Consider the following 22,484-nt stretch of genomic DNA (forward strand, 5'->3'; position numbering starts at 1 on the left):
CTGTTTCTGGACTTTCAGAAGGCCTTTGATAAAGTACCTCATAATAGACTGGTGAACAAAATTGGAGCCAATGATATTAAAGGAGCAGTGGCAGCGTGGATACTAAATTGGTGAAGGGACAGAAAACAGACAGTAGTTGTGAACCGATATTGTTCACACTGGAGGGAAGTTTACAGTGTCCCCAGGGGGCGGGATTAGGACCACTGCTCTTTGATTTATTTCAGTGACATGGACTTAGGTATACAGGGCATAGTTTAAAAGTTTGTCGATGACACGAATCTCGGAAAAGTCGTAAACCGTGAGGAGGACAGCAGAAGACTTCAGGAGGAAATAGAGACACTGGTGAAATGGGCAGACACATGGCCGGTGAAATTTAATGCAGAGAAGTGTGAAATGCTGCATTTTGGAAGGAAGAATGAGGCGATGCAATTTAAACCAACTGGTACAATTTAAAGGGGTTGCAGGAACAGTAAAACTTGGGGGTATAGATACAGAAATCTTTGACAGTGGCAGGACAGGACGATAAGGCTTTTAGAAACGTATATGGGAGCATTGGCTTTATAAATAGAGGCACAGGAACATCGGAACAGGAGTAGGCCGCTCATTCACTCCCAGCTTGTTCCTCCATTCAATTCGATCATGGCTGAGCTGGATCTTAACTCCATCTCCCCGCCTTGGTTCCATATCCCTAAATACCATTGCCTAACACAAATCTATCAATCACAGTTTGTCATTTTCAATTGACCGAACCTCAACAGCTTCTTGAGGGCGAGTGTTCTAGATTTCCACTACACTGTCTGAAGAAATGCTTTGTAACATCACCCCTGAACGGCCTCGCTCTGCGGTTAAGGTTACGTGGACCCCTCGTTCTCCCTGCCCATCCACAGTTCCTAACTCCTAACATCACCCCTGAACGGCCTCGCTCTGCGGTTAAGGTTACGTGGACCCCTCGTTCTCTCTGCCCATCCACAGTTCCTAACTCCTAACATCACCCCTGAACGGCCTCGCTCTGCGGTTAAGGTTACGTGGACCCCTCGTTCTCTCTGCCCATCCACAGTTCCTAACTCCTAACATCACCCCTGAGCGGCCTCGCTCTGCGGTTAAGGTTACGTGGACCCCTCGTTCTCTCTGCCCATCCACAGTTCCTAACTTCTAACATCACCCCTGAACGGCCTCGCTCTGCGGTTAAGGTTATGCCCCTTTTTCTGGACTAGTCCACCGAAAGACATAGTTTAACTCTTTCTATGCTAGCAATTCCGTTGATCATCTTAAACACCTCAATTAGTTCACCCCTTAACTTTGTATAATCAAGGGAATAAAAGCTTCGTCTGTGTAATCTATCCTCATACAGGAAACTTTCGTTTAACCGGAAGTCCGGAAAGCTCTCTCTACTGGCAAAATTCAGGAGCCGTTTCCTATAAGTTTTTTTACTTCTCATTGCTTTTTTTTTTCCCCAGTCAGGCTCTGCAAGGTCTGTAGCTAAGCAACAGCTTCAGCTAGAGACGCTTTTAAGCTGCAGCCGACTGTTTTCAAGCTGTTGCTAAGCAACAGGGTTTGTTGATTCACACGGAGCTGAAAAGCTCGATGTTTTAACATTAGCGCTGGTTTGTCCGGCAGTTTTGAGGGGACGGCACCAACTCGGTCCAGTCAGTGCCGGATACCAGACAGTTTCCAGTAATTTAAAGCTTTTAGCCCCGGGATCATTCTGGTGAATCTGAGCTGCACCACCTCCAAAGCCAAGATATTGTTGCCGAGGTGCGGTTCTCTAAATGGGTCTAACCCGAGCTCTGTACAGCTGGAGCAGAACTTCTACCCCTTTGTAATCCAGCCCGCCAGATAAAGCCCAACATTCCATTAGACTTTTGCTTATTTTTGGTCCCTATCCACTAGCTTCTAGTGATTTCTGTACCCGGACCCAGAGTTCTCTCTGCTCATCCACAGTTCCTAACTTCTAACATCACCCCTGAACGGCCTCGCTCTGCGGTTAAGGTTACGTGGACCCCTCGTTCTCTCTGCCCATCCACAGTTCCTAACTTCTAACATCACCCCTGAACGGCCTCGCTCTGCGGTTAAGGTTACGTGGACCCCTCGTTCTCTCTGCCCATCCACAGTTCCTAACTTCTAACATCACCCCTGAACGGCCTCGCTCTGCGGTTAAGGTTACGTGGACCCCTCGTTCTCTCTGCCCATCCACAGTTCCCAACTTCTAACATCACCCCTGAACGGCCTCGCTCTGTGGTTAAGGTTACGTGGACCCCTCGTTCTCTCTGCCCATCCACAGTTCCTAACTTCTAACATCACCCCTGAACGGCCGAGCTCTGCGGTTAAGGTTACGTGGACCCCTCGTTCTCTCTGCCCATCCACAGTTCCTAACTTCTAACATCACCCCTGAACGGCCGAGCTCTGCGGTTAAGGTTACGTGGACCCCTAGTTCTCTCTGCCCATCCACAGTTCCTAACTTCTAACATCACCCCTGAACGGCCTCGCTCTGTGGTTAAGGTTACGTGGACCCCTCGTTCTCTCTGCCCATCCACAGTTCCTAACTTCTAACATCACCCCTGAACGGCCTCGCTCTGCGGTTAAGGTTACGTGGACCCCTCGTTCTCTCTGCCCATCCACAGTTCCTAACTTCTAACCATTTAGAACATTCTCTGATCGATCCTTTTTAGGTCCAACGTGAATGAGCTCATTGTGTTCTGAAGTGAGGGGATTGCGACAAACTTGCTCAATCCATTCCAGGAGGGTGGGTTCTCCGGCGTTCTGAATGTTATTTAATATTGGTGTCGCGAGTCTAACGCCCTGGAACGTCTATGTGGACACGGTGTCAAGATGTAATGAGAGTGGGAGGAGGCTCCCGTGGAGTATAAACACAGCATAGACCACTTGAGCCGAATGGACTGTTTCTCTGCTGCAGTTTCGATGTAAATCTAATCTGCCCCGAACTGTCACAAACTCCAATCTCTGTGACGGTGACCATGGTGTGTAACCCTTCCTTGTCCATCATTCACCTTCCCACAGCATTCGATATAGTCTCATCTGGCATCCTTTTCCATGTCATGGCCTCCATTGTCCATCCCATAAAACTGATCCTTGTGTGCTTCCTGTCCTAGCTCCCTGATCGCAGATCGCAAATCTCCAGCAATGGGTTAACTTTTGTCTTTCTATCCACACCTATATTGTTGGCCAATATTGAACCGATGCTGCTTCTGGTGCATAGTAACCGATTACTGTAGCGCCGGAGGCAGATTGGATTGTTTCAATATCTGCTTCTTGGGATTTGCCGGGGCATTGAAATCTCGGTGCAGAGATCGCCTCATCAGGCACCTCCATTGACTAGGCGAGGCTGCATCATAGACCCATAATATGATACAGCACTGAAGGTCATTCAGCCCATCAGGCACCTCCATTGACTGGGCGAGGCTACATCATAGACCCATAATATGATACAGCACAGAAGGTCATTCTGCCCATCAGGCACCTCCATTGACTGGGCGAGGCTGCATCATAGACCCATAATATGATACAGCACATGTAGTGTATGTATCCGTCTACCTTTAAGAAAACCATTGTATGTAACCGTTCACCTTTAAGAGAACTATTTTAGGTGTGGCACTACTTTGTTGGCTTCTGTATACTGTAATACCGACGGTGACCACACCAGTATATAAGTGCTGTGTCAGGATTTATTTGGCAGATTCGCCCTGACCTTCGAATAGTAAAGTCCTGTTTTAAGTTACTCTGGTAGTCTGTGTATTAATTAACTAAACAACTCACAGACTTTACAGTGGCGACGAGTCCGATCGTACCCTGGGGCAACAATACTTCCGAAGCAGTTAACGAGCGTCGAGAAGAGGCAACCGCCCTCGTCGTTCTACTGGGAGAAAACTCGAGGCTGCAGAACTAGAAAGGAAGAAGAAGTTAGAGACAAAGACTTCCATCAGCAACAGGCACTGACTGTCCCTTCTGCCACGGTGAGGAGTGAGCCAATCAGCACGAGAAGCAAGGCGGCCACGGTGACTGTGAGTAAGGGAAAGTAAAAAGAATAACCGGAGGATAAGGGCGGTGCACTCGACCACGGTCGAGGGGGAAAGGAGCCGGACAGAAGTCGGGTCCAGAGGCGCTGAGACTGGGGCAGCGTGGAGCAAGGAAGCCGCGGTACAGACAGGCTGGGGGACACAACGGCGTCGTGAGACAGCTAGACCGCGACCGGCGAAAAAGGCCGGGCAGCGACCGAAGCCACGAAGCGCTGCGACCGGGAGCGTAGGCGCGGGAAGAGATAAACTCAGCCGCAGCCGGGGAGGGAAGCACCGGACTGCGAGAGGGCTGGGAGGCGCGATTGGGAGCCGAGTGAGCGGGAGAGGCAGAGCCGACCAAGGGGGAACTGAGCGAGAGCCAGTCCAGCGGCTGAAACTGTTCTCCGTCAACGGGGTGTACCCAGCGCCGGTAGAGCCGAGCGAGCGGGAGAGAGACAGAGCCCGAGCAAGGGGAACCGAGCGAGAGCCAGCCCAGCGGCTGAAACTGTTCGCCGTCAACGGGGTGTACCCAGCGCCGGTTGCCCAGCACTGAAGCCGACGCGCAGGCTGTGAACCTGAAAGCCAGCGGCCGTCGCCCGTGGGGAAAGTGTACCCCTCCCGCTAGGGAAGAAACGCGGGAAGCCGCCATTAGGCGGGGAAGAAGACAGAAGCGGGAAACCGCCATTGAAGTGGGCGGGGAGAGAAGATAAGCGCGGGAAACCGCCATTTTCGCGGGAACCGCCAGCTTGGAAAAAAAGAAAGAAAAGAAAATTTAAATAAATAATTCGTGGTGTTATCAGGAAGAGAGGAAGATGCCTAAGCGTGGTAACATCAACGATTTTAATTCCGAGGTAGAAGACTGGGCCACGTATGTGGAACGCATTGAGATCTATTGTGAGGCCAATAAAATGGAAGAAGATGACAAAGCTATAACCTTGCTAAACTCGATGGGCGCGAAGACATACGGGCTCTTGAAGCATCTACTAGCACCAGCTAAACCGGCGGATCAGACTTTCGATGATATTGTGACTGTTCTGAAGGATCACTTGAACCCCACACCGTTGATGTTGGCGGAACGATTCAAATTCTATGCGAGAACGCAAAGGAAAGACGAAAGCAACGCAGAATACTTGGTCGAACTGCGTAGACTAGCGAAACACTGCCAGTTTGGAGGGAATCTGACAGAGGCATTGTGAGACAAGTTCGTGTGCGGGTTGTCAAAGGAAGGAACGCAAAAGCGACTACTCGAAGAGAACGACCTTACACTTGACAGGGCTGTCCTTATTGCAGCATCGCACGAAGCCGCAGCGAAGGGAACTGCGGAAATGCAGCTAAAGGCAGCGGCACTCAGTGTGGATCAAATTACCTCGAGTACAACAAAATGCTATCGTTGTGGGAAGACAACACACGACCAGAACCAATGCTGGTTTAAGAACCAGGAATGTAGGAAATGTGGCAAACTGGGTCACATAGCTAAGGTATGCCGGTCAGGGAAGAAGACCAACAACCAAAGGAAGCCATCACAGGAAAAGTACAACAAGGTACACAAGGTGGCCGAGAAGAGTTCAGACGAACAGAATTCGGACTCAGACCCAAACGGCCAGGAGCTGGGCAGTCTGAGAATTCACAATGTGAGTAAGGAAGCTGACCTACAAACTATCTGGGTCATGCTAAAAATAGCTGGAGTCCAAGTGAAAATGGAGTTGGACACTGGATCAGCTCTATCAGTCATAAATCGAAGGGATTACCACCGGCTATTCTCACATATACCCTTAAGAGATACCAAGTTCGTATTGCAGACATACACGGGGCATAAAGTATACCCCATGGGGAAGATAAGAGTCAAGGTGAGAGATGGGGGTAAAGAACACCCAAGAATGAACTTATACGTACTACCTGAGGGAGGACCACCACTTCTGGGACGGGAGTGGATCAAGAAAATAGACATGGAATGGCACTATCTAAAAGCCATAACGAGTGAGGACTCAGTGCAGACAATCAGCTCAGATTCTGAAACGGATGACGATAAGACCAACCCAAATATGAAAGACAAGGCTAAAATGGACTTGCCGACTAAGGTTGGAAGAACGAAGGCATGCATAAAGGCTTATGCTCCAGAGAAGAACAAAGTTTCAGAACAGAACTCCACCGAACAACGACAACATAGTTTGACAGAGAATTCTGAGTCTGTTCAGTTTATGGACATATCCATGACTGACGAACACCGAGCTCGGACTCAACTTTATTTCAAATTACGACAGCAAGTAGAACAAGTGAGTTACCGTCTCGAACAAGAGATGAAAACAATGAAAAAGTTCTATGACACCGAATGGGAGAATCTGGAAAGACAACAGAAGCAGCTAGCTCAAGCAGAGAGCGACCATAGAGCCATTGTGACCAATTACCGATCACATCTCCCTTATGCTGTTCAGGAGTTAGAATATTTGCAGGAAGGAGCAAATGAAGAGGAATCTTCAGGAAGCCAGGATTTTATTCCCGTTCTTCTCTACGACTCCTTACAAGCAGAGTTTGAGAAGTTGAAGGAACAGTATGAACAGGCCCAGGCTACAATCCTGGAGGGGATTGACTCGGCAACCTCCGAAAAGCTAGTTTCAGTAGAAGCATATGAGCAACTAAAGGTTGAACATGAGCAAGAAGTCCAAAGGCTGCAGGAAATTCTTGATGAGCTCAGGGCCAAGACAGACTCATCGGTAGAAGTTCCATCCATAGATGAGAAATTAGAGGTGAAAGACATGTCCAAGAACTCATAAAAATATTGAAGGAAACCCAAGACAAATATGAGGCGGCAATGACCGAGGTTCAACAACTTGAAGAACAGATTCAACTGGGAATCCTTTCAGTGGAAGAAAAGGAAACTGTAAGAAACACAGAGACTGTAAGAATGGCCCCTGAACATGAGCTAGAGAGCATCAAGGCGCAACTTCTCCGAGCGCTGAAAGCCAAAGTACAAGAGGAAAAGAAGGCGAAAGCATTGGAGGAAAAGGTGGATGAAATGGAGAAGACTCTGATCCACAGTGTTCCCGTGGAAGAGTTAGCGGTCAGCCAACTCCTTCATATGCTGAGGGACAAGACTCTGCAATGGGAACAATCTGAACACGAGCTTCAATCTTCAAAGGGAAGGAGTTCGGAGCTCTCAAAAGTTATGGAAATAGCTGAGGTTGCAACACAGATTTTACTGGGATGCCAAAAGTACGCTGAATCACGTCTATGTGAACAACAGAATGTTGAAACAGCTGCTCCAGTAGAAGGATTGAATAGCCCGATCAATCAATCCCCGATGGAAGGGGAAGTGTTGAAATCACAAATGAGGTCATTAGTGAAGGATTTGCAGGAAACCCAGGAAGAGCGGGATGAATATGAACGCATGAAGAAGTCTCTTCAGGAAAGATGTCTAGGGAGGGAACAACAGTCGGCTAACGTCCAGTTGGGTAAGGAAGAAGTAGCAGGCCCTCTCGCTAGACTAGTTCAGGACGACACCGAATATTACCATGACCTGTTGAGTGACACGGAATATTACGAGGACTTGGTCTGCCCAGCTTGTGATGAAAACTCCCAAAGTGCAGAAATCAGGATGAAGCACTTAAAGTCTAAGGAACATAGGGAGATGGTGGCGCTACAGCTGGCAGCGGATAAGGGAGCCCCGAGAGTCTCCAAGAAGCAGAAAAGAAAAAGACGAAGCAGAAGGTGATAACCATCTAAATCATTATCACTTCTACCAGATCATGCACGTGGGCCCTACGAAGGGAGCCAAATCAGTTGGCAAGTAGGAAAAATTACCAAGGCAGTCCAGCTGTTTGTAAAAGTCAGCACTGCTGGTTCAGCAGGACGGAAGTTCAAGCTGTTAAGTCAAGGGAAAGACTATTGGATGAGTCACGCTAGCAATGTGAACCGGCTACACCACAGAGATGTTGTTCGGACCGAGTCAAGACCAGAGACTGAATCTGTGAACTGTTCCCGCAGAGACTGAATCTATAAACTGTTTCCCGCATAGATTATACCTGTGAATTGTTTTACATGAAGTTGAATATATGTTACGTTTAATGGGGGACTACGTATGTTGTAAGCTAAAAAGGGAGGATTGTAGTGTATGTATCCGTCTACCTTTAAGAAAACCATTGTATGTAACCGTTCACCTTTAAGAGAACTATTTTAGGTGTGGCGCTACTTTGTTGGCTTCTGTATACTGTAATACCGACGGTGACCACACCGGTATATAAGTGCTGTGTCAGGATTTATTTGGCAGATTCGCCCTGACCTTCGAATAGTAAAGTCCTGTTTTAAGTTACTCTGGTAGTCTGTGTATTAATTAACTAAACAACTCACAGACTTTACAGCACAGAAGGTCATTCAGCCCATCAGGCACCTCCATTGACGAGGCGAGGCTGCATCATAGACCCATAATATGATACAGCACAGGAGGTCATTCAGCCCATCAGGCACCTCCATTGACTAGGCGAGGCTGCATCATAGACCCATAATATGATACAGCACAGGAGGTCATTCAGCCCATCAGGCACCTCCATTGACTGGGCGAGGCTGCATCATAGACCCATAATATGATACAGCACAGGAGGTCATTCAGCCCATCAGGCACCTCCATTGACTGGGTGAGGCTACATCATAGACCCATAATATGATACAGCACAGAAGGTCATTCAGCCCATCAGGCACCTCCATTGACTGGGCGAGGCTGCATCATAGACCCATAATATGATACAGCACAGGAGGTCATTCAGCCCATCACACCGGTGCTGACTCTTTGGAAGAGTGATCCCATTATTACCACTGTCCCTCTCTTTCCCCATAGCCCTGTAAATGTTTTCCCTTCAAGTATTTATCCAATTCCCTTTTCAATGTTACAACAGAATCTGCTTCCTCCACCCTCTCGGGCAATGCATTCCAGATCACACTTGTAAGAGCCATAAAAGCTTAAGAAAATACTTTAAAATAGTGGCTAAATGGCATAATACAGTTAATTTACCTGAACGACTTATTGTATTAAGAAACCCCCTATTTTCTTGCTCCAGTAGTATAGTCCGACACCCCCTTCATTCTTGCCACAATGGAACAGTCCCTAAGCCACACATGGGTGCAGCCATCTTACAGTTTTAAACTGCACGTGGTGAAAGAAGCAGAAGCTGTGAGGTTTGGAGCAGTACAGTTTTTGACCGTGTTCGTTTATACGTGTTTGCTTTGTAATTCTGTTTGTTAAGTGTTATAGTAAACCATTTAAAAGACAAAGCTACGTTTGGGAACGTTTTATTTCGACACGCGTCTACTCGATGTTAAAAGCCCCACAGCCCAGTGGCCTGCCTGTTTGGAAACTAAGAAGCGCCACTACATTAGTCAAAAACTAGCTCCCTAAGAAGGAAGGGACGGAATCGTCGGCGAACGTATACATGAATGGTCACGGAGCCAGACGACAATTTAAGAAAGCGAAGGTACAGTGACTGTTACTTGCTTTGTTCATTCTGTTGAGAAGCTAAATAAGAGCTGCGGGTAAAATGGCCGAGGCCTTACGGAGCCAGGAGCTTCCCCCAGCCAGAAGGATTGCTGGCCAAAAGAGGGAAATAAAGCTCACCCCAAAGGCAAGGGAAGAGAAGTTACATAGAAGCATAGGTGCAAGGAAGGCTAAATTAGTTCAGATAACTGGAAAAATGAAGATAATTGATCGTCTCATGGAAGATAATGCTAATATTAAGAAAGCTGAAGACATGATGTATTACGATTTCTCCAAGCTGCATGAAGAATTTAATATACTCAATGAAGATGTATTAGCACTTCTGTCTGAAGAAGAGGGAAACACTGATCAGCACGACTGGTTTGATCTTAAATCAACCAGCATTAAGGACTATATCAAGGCCACGGAGCAGTGGATGTTAAAAATTCGTCAAGATGCTGATACAGCAGAGAAAGATAAGGTTGACGATGAAGTCGGACCAGACAATAGCATTTCAGAGACTTCCGCCAGACCGAGCAAAAATCGAAAAGAAGGTAGCTCTGTTTCTGGACGCAGGTCAGTCGCTTCTACCACAAGCTCGGCGCGACGCATGAGAGCGGAGGCTGAACGGGCGGCGTTGATGGCGCGCGCAGCATCTTTAGATGAGAAGCAAGCTCTTGAACGGGAAGAGGCCCAACTGCAGGTCCAAGAGGCCCAACTGCAGGCCCAACTGCAGGCCCAACAGACCCAACTGCAGGCTCAACTGCAGGCCCAACAGGCCCAACTGCAGGCCCAAGTGCAGGCCCAACAGGCCCAAGTGCAGGCCCAGCGGGCCCAGGTGCAGGCAAAGAAAGAACGGCTGGAGATGAAAACAGCTATCGAGGTCTCAGATGCCAGGTTGAGTGCGTACGAAGATTATGAAGGCTCACGGGATGGCGGGAGCCACTGCCAGTCAACGTTGCCACATAGAGTTGGATCCAGGGCACCTTCAAGAGTTACAACAGAGCCCGAAAGCAATTCCCCGGCATTACAGCGTGGAAGAGTGGCCTCTCCACTAACAGGAGCACGTGATGCTACCCCAGACGTCAGACGGTCTAGACTAGACCCTGCTGATGACCACCAGAGGCCTGAAGACACAGGGAGAAGCCTATACCGAGTGATGCAACGTCAGAACAAAATTACAGAGATGCTTGTAAAACAACAGAATCTGTTTCGACTCCCTCAAAGAGACATACCAGTGTTCCAAGGCGACCCACTCAAGTATAAGCCCTTCATCAGATCCTTTGAACAAGCCACTGACTCCAAGACAGAGAGCAGCAGTGATAAGTTGTACTACCTGGGACAGTACACCAGTGGTAAACCACAAGACCTGGTCAGAAGCTGTGAACACATGAGACCGGACCGGGGATACATAGAAGCCAGGAAGTTGCTGCAGGAGCACTATGGTAACGAGCTGAAGATAGCCACTGCATATATCGAAAAGGCTACCAAGTGGCCACAGATCAGATCGGAAGACGGAGAGGCATTGAACGCATATGTTCTCTTCCTCATAGGATGTCGCAACACCATGGAGGATGTTGAATTCATGGAAGAGATGGACAATCCTACGACTATGAGAATCGTCATCTCTAAGCTTCCTTACAGGATGAGAGAACAATGGAGAAGAACAGCCTTTGAGATAATGGAGAGACGGAAAAGTAGAGCCAGGTTTGCAGACTTAGTGAATTTCATAGACAAACAGGCTAAAATTGCTAGGGACCCATTGTTTGGAAACATCCAGGATGTCAGCCCGACCACCGATGGAAGAGTGAAAGCCAAGCCTGCTGAATCAAAGACTCTCAGGAAAGGTGGTTCCAGGGGAAGCAGCTTTGCAACTATCGTCACTCAGACCGAGGAAGAAAGGCCCCAGAACTCATCTCCCAAAAAGAGCAGCACAGTGACGCCTGCTAATGCCTTTCAGAAGCCATGCTTATTCTGCCAGAAGAATCATACATTGGATTTCTGCAGCGACATCAAAGCACAGCCACATAAGGACAGAATCGAATTCCTGAAGTACAACGGCCTATGCTTTGGATGTCTCTCTCAGGGGCACCTGAGTAGAAACTGTAAGCAAAGAACAACATGCAGAGAGTGCACTCGGAAACATCCCAGTCTGCTGCATATCCATAAAGAAGAACAAGTCTCTAAGAAGAGTGAAGAAAACAATACCGACGAGAAGGTTGTTTCAAGTGCTCTGGTGTCGCTAGAACCAGAGACTTGTGGACTCACTGGGGCCGGTGACAGTGATTGTATTCTTGCCATCGTACCAGTAAGGATCAAGTCTAAGAGGAGTGAGAAGGTTGTGGAGACTTACGCCTTCATGGATCCAGGTAGTTCAGCAACGTTCTGCACAGAATCACTCATGCGACAGCTGAACGTTAGAGGCAGAAGAACAGAAATCCTATTACGCACCATGGGTCATGAGAAGTCAATGCAAAGTTATATCCTGTCAGACCTAGAAGTGTGTGGACTTGAAGAGAAGGACTTCATAGACCCGCCTAATGTTTTCACACAGAGGGAGATTCCTGTTAGAATAGGGAACCTAGCCCTGCAGAAGGACATGGATAGATGGCCCTACCTAGAAAAGGTGCGTCTCCCATACATTGAAGCAGAAATTGGCCTATTAATTGGGACCAATGCCTACAAAACTATGGAGCCATGGCAGGTGATAAACAGCAAGGATGACGGACCCTACGCCATCAGGACAGCCCTTGGATGGGTAATCAATGGACCGGTAAGGAGAGATGATGGCCACAAGTCGAACAAGGAGGAACGACAAAACGTCACAGTTAATCGCATCTCTATCGCAAGCATTGAAGAGCTGTTGATACAGCAGTTCAACGCAGACTTCTCAGAACGCAGCTGTGAGGAAAAGACAGAGATGTCACAAGAAGACCATCAGTTCATGGGTTTGATGACAAGGTCTACACAGTTCATTGATGGCCACTATCACATTGGTTTGCCACTGAGAAGACAGACCGCGAAGATGCCGAACAATCGCTGCATAGCAGAGCAACGCGCCATCAGTCTAAAGAGAAAGCTGAACAAGAACCCCGACTTTCACGAAGACTACAAAGACTTCATGAGAAACATCATAGCGAAAGGCTATGCTGTAAAAGTGCCCGAAGAACAGTTGAACAGAGACGATGGAAGGGTCTGGTACATTCCTCATCACGGGGTGTATCACCCAAAGAAGAAAAAGATCCGTGTAGTGTTTGACTGCGCCGCCTCATTCAGAGGAACTTCATTGAATGACCAGCTGCTTCAAGGTCCTGATCTTACTAATACCCTCATTGGCGTCTTGACTAGGCTTAGACAAGAGCTCGTTGCCATGATGGCAGACATAGAATCAATGTTCTACCAAGTCAGAATCCCTGACGAAGATGCTGATCTTCTGCGTTTCCTTTGGTGGCCAGATGGCGACGTTAGTGAAGCGATGGTGGAATGTAGAATGGCCGTACACCTGTTTGGAGCCACATCATCTCCCAGCTGTGCAAGCTACGCTCTCAGAAAAACTGCAGAAGATGGCAAGGGCAAAGCACCATCCGAGGCTGTGGAGACAATCTTCAGAAACTTTTATGTCGATGACTGTCTGAAGTCCGTGTCAACAGAAGACGATGCCATCGCACTGTCAAGAGACCTTAGAACTCTGTGTTCGAATGGAGGATTCCATCTGACTAAGTGGATAAGCAACAGCAGAGCAGTTCTAGCTTCTATCCCAGAAAAGGAAAGAGCCACTGAAGTCAAAGATCTGGACCTGAGCCACGATGTCCTTCCTATCGAGAGAGCTCTTGGTGTACAATGGTGCATCGAGTCAGACACGTTCAACTTCAGGATAATGGTGAACGAAAGACCATCCACAAGACGAGGGATTCTCTCCGTGGTCAGTTCCATCTACGACCCTCTCGGATTCCTGGCACCACTCATTCTGCCGGTGAAGCTGATGCTACGAGAGCTGTGTAGAGACAAGAGAGGATGGGATGAAGATATCCCAGAAGGTCAAGCTCAGAGATGGCACAGATGGCTGACAGATTTGCAACAACTTTCTAGCTTCAACGTCAGTAGATGCATCAAGCCCGCGAGTTTTGGAGTTACAAAGACGGCTCAACTACATAATTTCTCGGACGCCAGTGAGGACGGCTATGGCACGGCTACCTACCTCTTGCTGACAAATCAACAGGGCCAGAAACATTGTGCCTTCCTCATGGGAAAATCCAGGGTGGCTCCGCTGAAGCAGGTCACCATCCCGAGACTGGAATTGACGGCAGCGGTTGTTGCAGTTAAAGTTGACCAGGTGATGCGTAAAGAGTTACAGCTCCCATTAGAAGAATCTGTCTTCTGGACGGATAGCACGACGGTGCTGAAGTATATAGAGAATGAGAAGATACGCTTCAAGACCTTCGTAGCAAACAGAATCTCATCCATTAGAGAAGCTACACAACCATCTCAATGGAGGTATGTAAACACCTCATTAAACCCAGCAGATCAAGCCTCACGGGGATTGAAGGCTGAAAACTTCATGAGGAGTGAAACTTGGATACAAGGCCCAAGTTATCTGCTGGAAACAGAGAGATCATGGCCAGAAAGACCAGATATGCCAAGTCAGATTACTGAAGACGACGTTGAAGTCAAGAGATCAGTCACAGTAAATTTCATAACTACGAAAGAGAACTTTGACACAGTGAACAAGCTTGTTAACCATTTCTCAGGATGGCACCAGTTGAGGAAAGCAGTTGCATGGTTTCTAAGGTTGAAAGAGTTGCTGCTACACCTGAGCGGTAAGAGAAAAGAGTACCGAGCCACTATCAGTCAGTCTGAAAGTAACCCTGATAAGCAGAGAATGCTTCTACAGCAGTATATGCATCAGCACAAGACCACATTGAGCAAGAATTCATTGACCGTGGAGGATTTGGCCAAGGCTGAGAAGGAGATAGTTTGCTTCAGTCAAAGACAAAGATACCCAGAAGAAACCGAAGCTCTACAGCAAAATACTCCAATCAAGAAAGGTAGTCATATCTACAAGCTGGACCCTACACTGCAAGATGGAGTACTGAGGGTGGGAGGGAGACTAAACAAATCTGCTATGCCAGAGGAGGCCAAGCATCCTGCTATCCTTTCTAAGGACCTCCGGGTTGCTACTCTCATTCTTCAGCATATACACCAGAGTATTGGACACAGTGGGAGGAATCACGTGCTTGCGAAGCTAAGACAAAGATACTGGATTCGAGGAGCTAATTCCGTAATAAGAAAAATACTCTCTGAATGCATTGTTTGCAGACGGTTACACGCTAGAGCTGGGGAGCAGAAAATGGCAGACCTGCCTGAAGACTGTTTGTTACCAGACAAGCCCCCATTTACAAACGTAGGGGTGGACTATTTCGGGCCTTTCGAGGTAAAGCGAGGACGGAGCCTTGTCAAGAGATATGGTGTGCTTTTCACTTGTTTGACCATCAGAGCAGTTCATATTGAGGTGGCACACACGCTTGACACTGATTCCTGTATTAACGCCTTGCGGCGCTTTGTCTGTAGAAGAGGAAAGGTGTCCATTATGCGTTCTGATAATGGCACTAATTTCGTCGGAGCGGAGAGAGAACTACGGGAAGCTATTGAAGGTTGGAATCAGCTTAAAATACAGGAAGCCATGATGCAAACAGGAATTAAGTGGATCTTCAATCCTCCGGCTGCATCCCACCACGGAGGTGTCTGGGAAAGACAGATACGCACCGTAAGAAAACTACTCAGTTCTGTACTGAAGCAGCAAGCGCTGGACGACGAGGGACTCCAAACCGTTCTGTGCGAGGTCGAAGCCATCATTAATGACCGACCGATAACTAAGACATCAGATGATCCCAATGACCTCGAAGCCCTGACTCCGAACCACCTGTTGTTGTTGAAAACACAGCCAGCCATGCCCCCGGGAGTCTTCAAAAAGGAAGATCTGTATGCCCGTCGGAAGTGGAGGCAAGTTCAGTATATGTCAGACCTCTTCTGGACCAGATGGACAAGAGAATACTTACCTCTGCTACAGGAGCGTCAAAAATGGTCCAAAATAAAGAGGAACTTCATCGGCGGAGACATTGTCTTAATTGTGGATGATTCAGCCCCTAGAAATTCTTGGTTGATGGGAAAAATAATTAAGACCATGCCAGACTCCAGAGGCGTCGTTCGTCGCGTCTGTTTGCAAACCAAGACCAGTACCCTGGAGAGACCGATCACAAAGCTCTGCCTGCTACAAGAAGCAGCGTGAAAAGCTCCTGAACGAAAGAAAAAAGTGGACACTTGTATTGTAAATATGTTGAACTCATTAGTTTATGACTCTTAATGTTTGAGTAATTGATATGCTTCATGTGCCTAGTCAATTAGGGGCCGGAATGTAAGAGCCATAAAAGCTTAAGAAAATACTTTAAAATAGTGGCTAAATGGCATAATACAGTTAATTTACCTGAACGACTTATTGTATTAAGAAACCCCCTATTTTCTTGCTCCAGTAGTATAGTCCGACACCCCCTTCATTCTTGCCACAATGGAACAGTCCCTAAGCCACACATGGGTGCAGCCATCTTACAGTTTTAAACTGCACGTGGTGAAAGAGGCAGAAGCTGTGAGGTTTGGAGCAGTACAGTTTTTGACCGTGTTCGTTTATACGTGTTTGCTTTGTAATTCTGTTTGTTAAGTGTTATAGTAAACCATTTAAAAGACAAAGCTACGTTTGGGAACGTTTTATTTCGACACGTGTCTACTCGATGTTAAAAGCCCCACAGCCCAGTGGCCTGCCTGTTTGGAAACTAAGAAGCGCCACTACAACACTAACTCGCTGTGTAACACAATGTTACCTCACCACCCTCTCGGACAATGCATTCCAGATCACACTAACTCGCTGTGTAACACAATGTTACCTCACCACCCTTTCGGACAATTCATTCCAGATCTCACTAACTCGCTGTGTAACACAATGTTACCTCACCACCCTTTCGGACAATGCATTCCAGATCACACTAACTCGCTGTGTAACACAATGTTACCTCACCTCGCCTGTGGCTCTTTTTCCACTCACTTTAAATCTGCGTCGTCTGGTTACTGACCCCTTCTGCCAATGGAAACAGTTCCTCCTTATTTACTCATCAAAACCAATCATGAGTTTCAACAGCTCTATAAAATCTTCGTTTAACCAACTCTGCTCTAAAGAGAACAAACCAGCCTCTCCCCAGAACTGAAGTCCCTGATCCTTAGTACAATTCTCTCAAATCTCTTCTGCACCATCTCCAAGGCCTTGATATCCTTCCTAAAGTGTGGTGCCCAGAATTGCAAACCATACTCCAGCTGAGGCCTAACCAGTCTTTTATAACAATTTAACATAACTTTCTTGGCTTTATTACAAGAGGAATAGCAAATAAAAGCCGAGGACATGGCTCATGGTGTCAGCACTTGACTAATGAGCACTGTAGGAGGGGAGGACATTCACCACTGCTCCACTAATATTAACAGTGGTGTCACTTTAAGCAGATTGGTGACGCAATATCTTTAGGGGTCTTACAATATCTGGAAATGACAAATACATAACTGGTTTGATCTGACTGCTGTTTTACAATTATAATTCTCCACGTGTGCGCGTGTCCCGCTGTGTGTCTAACAAACTCTCAGTCAGCGTCCTTCCCTTTCCCCACTGGGGAAATGTGAAAGCGATTCAGTCCCGGATCAGTAATTTCTCCAAACTTAAGTTGATGTTATTCGCCGGCATTAAGTTATAACCCAATTTGAGACCTTGTAAGATGGAGTTTTCTGCTGTTTGACACACGCAGACTCTGGTATAATAAACACACGACAACAACAGCAGCACCGTAGGGAATCAAGCTGAATACAGAAAGTACAGAGGAGAAATCAAAAACAAACTAAGAGGGGCACAGAAAAACTGAGGAAAGATTAGTGGGAATATAATGGGGAACATTAAAATCTTTCTTAAACATGTAAAGCCTAAAAGGAGAGTCAACGGAAAGGTGCGATGATTAAGGAGCAAAAGGGCAATCTTCTGGTGGATGCAGTGGGCATGGCTGAGGTACTGAATGAGTACTTTGCATCTGCCTTCACTAAAGAAGAGGATGCTGCCAATGTTACAGTGAAGGAGAGGGTGGTAGTGAAATTGGACAGGATATAAATAGACCAAGAGGATGTAGTGAAACAGTTGACAGCGCTCAAAGTGGAAGTGTCATGGTCTGGATGGGATACATCCTGGGTTACTGAGAGAAGTCTGGCTCTGGCCACAATCTTTGAATCCTCCTTGGATAGGGGAGTGGTGCCACAGGACTGGGGATTTGCAAATGTTACCCCCTTGTTTAAAAATGGAGCGTGTGGTAAACCAATGAACGACAGGCGAATCAGTCTAGCGCCGGTGTTCAGGAACCTTCTGGAGATAAATCATTGAGAACCTGCTAAGATATCATCCCTCCTTACAGCAGTAATTGACTCCTTGATTAATATTGCAACACCCCCTCCTCTTTTACACCCCTGTCTTGCCTGAAGATTCTATACCCTGGAATACTGAGCTGCCAGTCCTGCCCCTCCCTCAACCATGTCTCTGTGATAGCAACAATATCATACTCCCATGTGTTCATCAACACCTTGAATTCATCTGCTTTACTCGCAAGACTCCTTGCATTAAAATAAATGCCATCCAGCCTTGCCATACTCCCTTGTGCCGTTACATATTTGCTCTGCCTTCCAGGCCGACTTGTTTTTTCCTCTATATTTGGCTCTGTATCACACCCTACTATAGCTCCACTTTGTATCCCATCCCCCTGCCAAGTTAGTTTACACTCCCCCCAACAGTGCTAGCAAACCTCCCTGCAAGGATGTTGGTCCCGTTCCGGTTCATGTGCAACCCGTCCGACTTGTACAGGTCCCACCTTCCCCAGAAGCAGAGCCAGTGATCCAGGAAACTAAAGCCCTCCCTCCTGCACCAACTCTTCAGCCACGCATTCATCTGCTCTATCCTCCTATTCCTATAATAATCACTACCACGTGGCACCGGGAGCAATCCAGAGATTACAACCTTTGAGGTCCTGCTTTTTAATCTGCTACCTAGCTCCCTAAATTCTTGTTGCAGGACCTCATCCCGCTTTCTACCCATGACCTTGGTACCAATGTGAACCATGACCTCTGACTGTTCGCCCTCCCCCTTCAGAATGCCCTGCAGCCGTTCAGTGACATCCTTGACCCTGGCACCAGGGAGGCAACATACCATCCTGGAGTCACATCTGCAGCCACAGAAACGTCTATCTGTTCCCCTTACGATAGAATCCCCCATCACTATTGCTCTCCCACTCTTTTTGCTCCCCTCCTGTGCAGCTGAACCACTCGTAGTGCCACGGACTTGGCTCTTGCTGCATTCCCAAGAAAGCATCTCCCCAGCAGTATCCAAAACGGAAAATCTGTTGGAGAGAGAGATGGACCCAGGGGACTCCTGCACTGCCTTCCTAGTTCTTTTACTCTGTCTGGCGGTCACCCATTTCCTGTCTGCCTGTGCATTCTTTACCTGCGGTGCGACGACCTCGTTAGACAAGCTATCCATGAAGAACTCAGCTTCGCGGATGCTCCAGTGACTCCAGCCGCAGCTCCAAAACACAGATTGCGAGTAGCTGCAGCTGGAGACACTTCCTGCACACATGTTCGCCCTGGACACCAAAACTGTCCCCGACTTCCCACATAGCACAGGAGGAGCACTCCACACTGCTGAGCTGCTCTGCCAAGTCCTACCCTTAATTTACTCCTTTTAAATATTAAATACACTAGGGACCTTACTTCCCTTTAAACACTACTTACGCTAAACTAGAGACCTTACTTTTACTTTAACGACTGGACTGTAGAAATACTCACCAGGTCCTACTTACCAATCAGCTCCTTCCCTGGTTGTGATGTCACTTCAGCGGTTTTGCAGTTGTAGTTTGACTGCTCTCGCTCTCAGACTCTTTCCTGCAGTCCTGTGACGTCACTCCTTGATTTTGCTGTTCTTTTGGAATTCGCCGGATATGTATCGGCCTCCTCACTGCTGCCGACTCCTCGCAGGTCCGCGCTGTCCTCGGCCTCCTGCTGTTCAGCGAATGAGGCCCGACCAGAGCGGACCTGCGAGCGAGCAGCTGAGGAGTTTCAAAAACTGGCGGCAGTTGGGGCGCGGCGGCTGATTCAGCGAACGAGGCCCGACCAATTGAACAGCAGGGGAGAGAGGTAAAAAGTAATCAAATTGTGGCGTCACCAGGAAGCAGGTAAGTGATTGGTTGGTGAGTATTTCTCTCTTTTTTAAACTTTAACTCTGGTTTATAGTTTCTAAGGTCTCTCTAGTGTAGCAGGGACTGCTGGTAAACCAGTTAACTGTAGTGTAATTAGTGGGATTGATTGATTTAATTTAAATTCAATTAATTAAAAGGTAAGTCATGGCAGGACAGCCGGGCCCCGTGATCTGCTCCTCCTGCGATATGTGGGAACTCAAGGACACTTCCTGTGTCCCCGACAACTACATGTGCAGGGAGTGCATCCAGCTGCAGCTACTGACAGACCGCATTGCGGCACTGGAGCTGCGATTGGATACATACTGGAGCGTTCATGATGCTCAGGACATTGTGAATAGCACATTTACGGAGTTGGACACACCGCAGGTAGAGGTTGGACAGGAAGAAAGGGAATGGGTGCCAACAGGCAGAGTACTAGGCGCAGGCAGGTAGTGCAGGCGTCCCCTGTGGCCATCCCCCTCTCCAACAGATACACCACTTTGAGTACTGTTGTGGGGGATGGCTTAGCAGAGGAAGGCAGCAGCAGCCAACTTCCTGGCACCAGGGGTGGCTCTGCTGCACAGAATGGGAGGAAAAAGAGGGGTAGAGCTATAGTAATAGGGGATTCAATTGTAAGGAGAATAGATAGGCGTTACTGCGGCCGGAAACATGACTCCAGGATGGTGTGTTGCCTCCCTGGTGCAAGGGTCAAGGATGTCTCCGAGCGGCTGCAGAACATCTTGGAAGGGGAGGGTGAACAGCCAGTTGCCGTGGTGCATATAGGCACCAACGATATAGGTAAAAAGCGGGATGAGGTCCTAAAAAGTGGAATATAGGGAGTTAGGAGATAAATTAAAAAACAGGACTTCAAAGGTAGTAATCTCAGGATTGCTACCAGTGCCACGTGCTAGTCAGAGTAGAAATAGAAGGATACTTCAGATGAATACATGGCTAGAGGAATGGTGCCAGGGGGAGGGATTCAAGTTCCTGGGACATTGGAACCGGTTCTGGGGGAGGTGGGACCAGTTCAAACCGGACGGTCTGCACCTGGGCAGGGCTGGAACCGATGTCCTAGGGGGGAGTGTTTGTTGGTGCTGTGGGGGAGGGTTTAAACTAAAATGGCAGGGGGTTGGGAACCTGAGCAGGGAGACAGAGGAAAGGGAAACAAGGATAAAAGCAAAAGATAGGAAGGAGAAAAACAAAAGTGGCAGTCAGAGAAATCAACAGTTTAAATCAAACATGGCCACAGTAAATAATAATTCTAATAGGTCTAAGAGCATTAAAAAAAACAAGCCTGAAGGCTTTGTGTCTTAATGCGAGGAGCATTTGTAATAAGGTGGATGAATTGGCTGCGCAAATAGAAGTAAACAAACATGATTTGGTTGGGATTACGGAAACGTGGCTCAAGGAAGGCCAGGACTGGGAACTCACCAGGGGTATTCGATATTCAGGAAAGATATGCAAAAAGGAAAGGGAGGTGGGGTAGCATTACTGGTTAAAGAAGGGATTAACACAATTGTAATGAAGGATATTAGCTCTGATGAGGTGGAATCTGTATGGGTAGAATTGAGAAATACTAAGGGGAAAAAAACGTTAGTGGGAGTGATTTATAGACCTCCAAACAGTAAGGCGGAGGTTGGGGATGGCATTAAAAGGGAAATTAAAGAAGCGTGCAATAAGGGCACATCAGTCATCACGGGTGACTTTAATCTACATATAGATTGGGCCAACCAAATTAGTAACAATACTGTGGAGGAGGAATTCCTGGAGTGTTTACAGGATGGTTTCCTGGACCAATATGTCGAGGAACCAACCAGAGATCAGGCCATCTTAGACTGGGTATTATGTAACGAGAAAGGATTAATTAGCAATCTTGTTGTACGAGGCCCCTTGGGTCGGAGCGATCATAATATGATCAAATTTTTCATTAAGATGGAGAATGAAGTAGTTGACTCGGAGACAAGGGTCCTCAATTTAAATAAAGGAAACTACGATGGTCTGAGGAGCGAGTTGGGTAGGATTGATTGGGGAATGTCACTGATATACCTATCAATTCCTCCAATAAAAGGCGAAGAGTTACGAAGGTGACTAAAGGTTTTTATTGACTAAATAACAGCCCACTCTCGTGGGTGATCCGATCCAAGCAGGAGGAATACCAGCCAGTCGCTCACCTTTATACCTAGCCTGGTGGGTGGAGCCGAGGCGGAGTCGGCAGTGGTCATCCCAGGTATAGCAGTGTGGCAAGAGGCGACCTCGTACCGTGATACAATAGTGGTCAGTGATACAGTTATAACGAACAGTGGTGAACAGTGCTAACGATAGTGAACGTGGTTTACCACATTCACCCCTTGTTTAGAATTAAGTCCGGCGGGGTGAAGTGTACTACCAATTCTGGTAGGTCAGTCTGTCCGGAGGCTTCGTAAGCCTCTCCGATCGCCGCAGCGGTGGTGTTGCCTTATCCGGTGCTGGTGCCTTATCCGGTGTTGATGCTGGTGTTTGCGTGGTCGGCGAGGGCTCGTGGGGTTCCGGCATGCCGTCTACCTGGACTGAGGTTGGGGGGGGTGGTGGCGGTGTTTCCGGATCGGCTGAGGGTGCGAGGTCTCGTAGGGAGACAGTGTCCTCCCGCCCGTCTGGGTACGCCACGTAGGCGTACTGGGGGTTGGCGTGCAGGAGGTTCACCCTCTCGACCAGGGGGTCCGTTTTATGGGTCCT

General features: G+C 47.7%; 1 protein-coding gene across 2 annotated transcripts in view; it reads right to left on the reverse strand.

Annotated features, from left to right (window-relative positions):
* LOC147096561 (NACHT, LRR and PYD domains-containing protein 3-like) overlaps positions 1-22,484 on the reverse strand; it is a 254,802-nt gene that overhangs the window by 67,365 nt on the left and 164,953 nt on the right. The gene's annotated exons all lie outside the window — the stretch shown is intronic.

Source organism: Somniosus microcephalus, unplaced genomic scaffold (genome assembly GCF_052327205.1).
Source record: "Somniosus microcephalus isolate GS21.2 unplaced genomic scaffold, FLI_Smic_1.0 unresolved_chr1, whole genome shotgun sequence".
Lineage (NCBI taxonomy): Eukaryota > Metazoa > Chordata > Chondrichthyes > Squaliformes > Somniosidae > Somniosus > Somniosus microcephalus.